Source organism: Oryzias melastigma, linkage group LG22 (genome assembly GCF_002922805.2).
Source record: "Oryzias melastigma strain HK-1 linkage group LG22, ASM292280v2, whole genome shotgun sequence".
NCBI lineage: Eukaryota > Metazoa > Chordata > Actinopteri > Beloniformes > Adrianichthyidae > Oryzias > Oryzias melastigma.
In genome coordinates this window covers 987,587-993,759 of record NC_050533.1, presented here as the reverse complement: position 1 = coordinate 993,759, position 6,173 = coordinate 987,587, and the positions used below count along the sequence as shown (strand labels likewise).

The following is a 6,173-nucleotide window of genomic DNA, read 5'->3' as shown; positions in this document are numbered from 1 at the left end:
ATCCGTCTGTGGGGGCCGACAGCTGACCTCTGACCTCTGGGTTTGGGAAACTGTGACAGCTGCCGCCAACGGGGTCCTCAGAGAAAGCTGAGAAAGATCTGAAGATCTGAGCAGAACTCAGACGTCTGAACGTCTCGGAGAGAAAAAACAAACAAAAACGTTTTTTCTCACAAAGATAAAACTTTAAACGAATCGTAAAAATCCTTAAAGTCTTCAGACGGAGCTTCTTCATAAATAAATGATGAACCAAAAACGAGGAACCAAAAACAAAAAGTTCTTAAATCTTTTGGCTTCCAGCAGAAGAATCCAGTGAAGACCTGACCACCCCCCCCCTCCATGATAAATCATAGATTTAATTTTTATTGTCATCCCCAAACTTCTGACAAGAGGATCCCAAACACACAGTCAGACATGGAGGTGGGAGTGTGTTGGTGTGGGCTGTTTGGTCACAGCTGGTGGACAGCAGAACCAGCAGCAGAACCAGCAGCAGGTCCGGAAGGTTCTGATCAAAGTGTGGACTAAAATCTCTGAAACCACAAAAACATGTCTGAAGTCAAACTGTTTGTTTATCGGTTCACATAAAGGTTTTTCAAAATCCCAGAATTCTTCTCACCGCGGTTCAGGACACGACTGAAGAGAAACGGCTCGTTTCTGCCGTCCAGAACCGTTTTAAAGGTTCGTTTTCTATCTCTCTTCAGGAGCTCCGAACATCTACAAGCTCCTCCTCCGATCATCGACTGTCTCCAAGCTCCGCCTCCTCCGATCATCAACTGCCTCCAAGCTCCGCCTCCTCCAATCATCAACTGCCTCCAAGCTCCGCCTCCTCCAATCATCAACTGTCTCCAAGCTCCGCCTCCTCCAATCATCAACTGCCTCCAAGCTCCGCCCCCTCCAATCATCAACTGTCTCCAAGCTCCTCCTCCAATCATCAACTGTCTCCAAGCTCCGCCTCCTCCAATCATCAACTGTCTCCAAGCTCCTCCTCCAATCATCAACTGTCTCCAAGCTCCGCCTCCTCCAATCATCATTCATCTGCTCAATTCCCTCCAAACTTTCCCTCAGAGGAAGTCGACTTCTAAACCTGTAATTAAGGTTAATTAAGACGATATTCTGTCAGTAGAAATGATTATAATTAACATTAGATGTTTCAGAAAACATCATGTTTCAGAGATTCATGTTTCAGAGATTCATGCTTCAGAGATTCATGCTTCAGAGATTCATGTTTCAGAGATTCATGTTTCAGAGATTCATGTTTCAGAGATTCATGAACCTTCCCTGGAACGAGGAAACGCTCGCTCCGCATCAATAATTCCCCGCCGCTCCGGGCCGGTCTGCATGTGTCACAGAAAACTCAACAATCTGTCGAGGGGGGGTTCTGATACGAACTCCCAACAGGAAGCTCACTGGGGGGCGGGGCATAGCACACCTTATTTGGCTAATTAAAAATAACACATCACCCAAAAAACCTGCAGCAAAGACAGCTCTGAGCTCCATAACCCAGTTTGAAGGAGCGTTCTGATTCTGCAGGTCGACTCCAGGACACATCCTGCAGTGGAACATGCACACGCTCAGGAATGGGAACCAGAGCCAGAACCAGAACCAGGACCAGGACCAGAACTGTCTGATGAGCATTGTCTCGTGTTTGCCTCCATAAAGACCAGAGTGTTTCCTGATATTCTTCTTCTTTTCCATAAGAACCAGTTTCTACAGTTCTTTGGTCTTCAACACTTTAACACTAAATTTATTTTGGTCTTTTATCTGATGGAGCCAGAATTCAGTTTGGATTTAAGCCTTAAAACGTCTGGATTTATTAGTTTAGTTGGAAATCAAGTTCTTAATTGACTTCTTCTTGGAATAAAAGGCCAACAATTGAGGACAAATTAGATTTTCTTTTACCACATTTAAGATCTGAGGTGTTGCCATGGTGATAGGATGTCATGGGCGGAGCCTAAATGTTTCACAAGCTCTCCTGTCAGTTAGTCAGTCTTTAGAAGTGTTGGCTTCTTTGTGTAAATACTGAATAATCCCAGAATGATAATCCTCATCTTTCCCTAACGGTCCTTCAGTTCGTCTCTGACCCGGAAAACTGTCGATTCTCCAGCACCCCCCCACCTCACCAATAATTTCCAGAATGGATTCGATTCATCAGAGCCTGGATCCATTCAATCCATTTTTTTATTTTTTTATACAGTTCGGGTTGAAGCACCAAATGGTTACCGGTTGCGGCTTCATTTGAGCTGCGCTCTGCAGCTTTAGCGAGTTACCTCCGACGTCTGCTGTCAGGGCTGCTTGATAAAATTGATTAATCGATTTAAGCTTAAAAGATAAATATTTGATCCATAAAAATGTAGCTCGATTTAGCACATAAGGCTAAAATCCGCTAGCTTGATGCTAATATTAAATGGGATTTCCCATAGGACGGCTAATGCTAACGCTCAGTCGACACAAACAACATTCTGACTAAATGAACATCTTTGTATGAATTTTCCAAACTGTTTTTAGGATTTTTTTTTTTTAAGTAACCATTTATGGTCTAAAACCTCATTTTCTCCTCATACTTTCTTCTTCTAGAATAAGGTGTATGCTATAGTGCGATCACCACCTAGTGGCCAAACTGAAACGTCCTCCAGGAGAAGCAGAACAATGTTTATGTTAATGATCTGAACATTTTAGTTAGAACTTCTCCTTTAGAGAATCCATGTAACTCTGGATGATATTAACAATCTGATTATTTCACTGATACATTTACAGGATGTGATCAGATTAATATGAAAATCTTAAATACATAGAGCAGATTATTGATTTATTTCTTAACAAATATGTATAAATGTGTAAACTCAAAATTGAAAAATTGATCAAAAATCTGAATCGAATGGATCCGAGTTCTGGTGAATCAAGTCGTTTCTGGATATTATTCTCGATGGAGGATGACAAATACAGTTTCAATCCTTTTTGTATTTTTATTTTGGGGAATTTTGCGAGAAAGAGGAACAATGTCCGGAAGACGTCCTGTAAACTCCAGATTCTACGAGATTCCCATGAAAACAAAAGTCTCCTGATGGAGAGGTCTTCCAGCGAATGCAGGAGCAGGTCATACATGTAGCCCGTTCTGGGTGAAACCATCAGACGGAGAGGAACCGCTCTGCCTCCTAAAGTTCTCCACATCAGAAACTTGAAGGTCTTTAAAAGGTTTCCTCCTGATCAATCAGAAACAAACGTCACACGAGCTCGTTCAGCTCCTGAGCAGCGATTGGTTGAAGCCAAAATCCTCTCCAGATACGATTGTCAGGATTTCTTCTGGACTCGTTTCATCAACATCTCAGCGGTAGAACTGAGTCCAGAACCTTCTGCCAGCCTGAGAATCATTTAAAGGAATCAACAAAAGAAGAGACAAACTGAACCGGTTCCTCCATCTTTGGATCAACCACCAAACACCAGAACCGGTTCAGAAAAGCATCAGTGTTACAGAAGATACTGAGAGTCCACTCCCACCAGGTCATCGGATCCATACCAGAGACAGGAACAGTACTGAGACCGGTTTGCAGAGATAATCCAGAACGTGGTTCAGAGGCGCCAAACGGATCTGCTGACCGTCCGATTCTCCAAAGATCCGACATCAGTAACACCCGGAGTCGTCGAGTTCCAGGGAATTCACAACTTTAACCAAACTGCAACCAACAACCGGCATCAGATCGGACCGGTACCGGCTGACAGCCTACAAACTTCAGATAGAAACAGAACAAAAACTACAGAACATAGAATAAATCCAGAGAAATTCCTCAGAACCCAACATCTGGTTCTACAGAACCAACGAAGCTCCAGATTTTTCCCTCTCTCCTCACCGGAACGTTCTTCTCCTCCAGTTTCCCGTTTGGACTCGTTATCTCCCCGTTAACGAACCCCCCCCCCCGTCTACCTGTCCTCCAGCAGACACTCGTTCTCCTCCTTATCTCCAGTAACATTCACACGGCTCGTCTCTTTACAAGCAGCTGGAGGGTTAAACGCCCCCCCACTGTCATGGAGCGCCTCCAACCTGAGCGTGAAGCTCCGCCCTGTCTAACTTCAGCTTTTTCTTGTTTTTGAGGCTATCTTGGAGTTTAGCTAATATTCAGACCCTAACATTACAATAAGGTTTACATGGATCCTTATGAGACAAAAAACCCAAAACAATCAAATATTGACGCTGCACTCTAGACGGCGCAGCATTCTAACTTTTATGCTAACGTTCGTCTTCAGTCTCAGCAGGTCAGAGGTCAGACTCTGCCATCAGCACATGACTCCTGAGAACTCTTCATCCCCCAAACTGGTCTGCTGCTGACAGGAACCTAAAAACTGCTGTAAACCAGCAGGTTCTCTGCTGAGCGGACGGGGAATCGAACCCACGCTGATGCTGAAGCAAGAAACCAAACAACAAAATCCTCCTAAAAATGATTCATCATCGCCTCTCCCGGCTCCCCCCCCCCCGTCACCTCAGACATAAACGGGCGCCGAGGCTAAACGTGCAGCTTTATGCGATTTATAGAAGAGGTCAGACGCTCCACCAAAGGAGGAGTCTGGAGATGAAGGAGATGAGGAGGAGAAAACGGACAGAAGAGGAGGAAGATGTGAGGCATGGAGGGGTCCAGGTTCTCTAAGATCAACGGTTGCCATGGCAGCAGGTCGTTCACAGCCATCCTCGTGAAGAGAGAGACTGACGAAGCGAGGCGAAGAGGACACGGACCAGAAACCATCAGAACGCCGTCGCCGATGACGCTTAAACACAAGAGCTTTAACAAACTGTAAGTTTTCAACCGGTAACAGGATGACTCCAGTAGATTGTGAAGGAGAAAAACAGCTCCAGCCGCTTTTGTCCTTCACAATCCACTGGAGTCATCCTGTTAACGGTTGAAAACTTACGGTAAATCAAAGAACACAAACACTCGAAACTCTGGTTTAAATGGCAAATTCACCAAATACAGATTTTTAGTCAAAAAAGGAAATCAATCAATAAAAACGTAACATTTTAAGCTAACAGATTCCTCTGTGTATTTTTGTTGAAAACGTTTTGGGAAATCTCCTCAAAGAAGAGCAGCAGGAAGTCTCCTAAAGCTCTGGAACCACCGAAGAACCTGAACTCCCCAAAACGTTCATCCTAATCCGTGCCGACCATCTGTCAGCGCTCTGTGGGCTCGGCCTCAAACGCTAGCAGGTGCAGCTAAAGGAGGCCAATAAGGAGGGGGGGGGCACCAACATCCATGTGAACGTGATGATTTAAGGGAACTCGACTATTAAAATGATGGTTTGGAGCAGCTCTCTGGTATATCCTCACTACTTTCACAGGAAAGGAAACCTGTACTTACAGGTGTCCCACCCACACGGTTACCATGGTAACTCTGACCTTATGATCAGCCCGTATAGAACTGTGTGGAATAGACGGAGTTTGAGTCTGGTCCGATCCGGATCCTGTCGGACTCGTTTGATGGTTTTTAGAAGTTTCCATGTCTCTTGATTTTTTTTTTTTTTTTATGATGCTATATTTTCATTGAAGATGGCGTCCTCACCAAAGGTCAGAGGTCACGCAGACTGTCTTCACAGCTTAACGTGACAAACATGTTCTGCAGATTCTGCAGGAGGATCAGTGGAGATGTGGTGCTGTTGCCATGGCGATGCCGGCAGAGCCAGCAGGATGATGTTTGCTCACTTTTCCCAGATCAGTTTTCTTCATTTTCAATTAAGTAAAATTGACTCTTTTTGGAGTTCCAACTCTGTAAAGACCCACTCTGATCAAAGTTGTGTTTGTTCTTGTAACATTTTCTCATATAGAGGAAAACAACAAGTTGGGGACTCGACAAAACGTGTCGTGGAGGGGCCCACACCACACGTCCATATATGACGAGTCCGGAGTGAGAATGTGTGGGAGGGGGTTCTGGCTCGTTCCTCTTTTTTGATCCAATTGCTCGCCGTTGTTTATGTGCCTCAAATGTTAGCTTGAGGCTATAAGCCCATGTGAGCTCTAAGCGACGGGGAGGGGGCCCTCAATCGTATTTCTAATCAGCTGTTGTGCTTCAAATACGTCTTAAAAACAAGTCTTTTTGATTTTGGCTAAAAACTGCATAATTACAATGAAAAGATCACTGGAATAAAAATATACGGTTTGAATGGGACTTTAAAGTTAAAAACACTAAATATCTAGA

At 44.3% G+C, this 6,173-nt stretch overlaps 1 protein-coding gene across 4 annotated transcripts in view; it reads right to left on the bottom strand.

Annotated features, from left to right (window-relative positions):
• trim9 (tripartite motif containing 9) overlaps positions 1 to 6,173 on the bottom strand; it is a 42,604-nt gene that overhangs the window by 35,377 nt on the left and 1,054 nt on the right. The window lies entirely within an intron of this gene.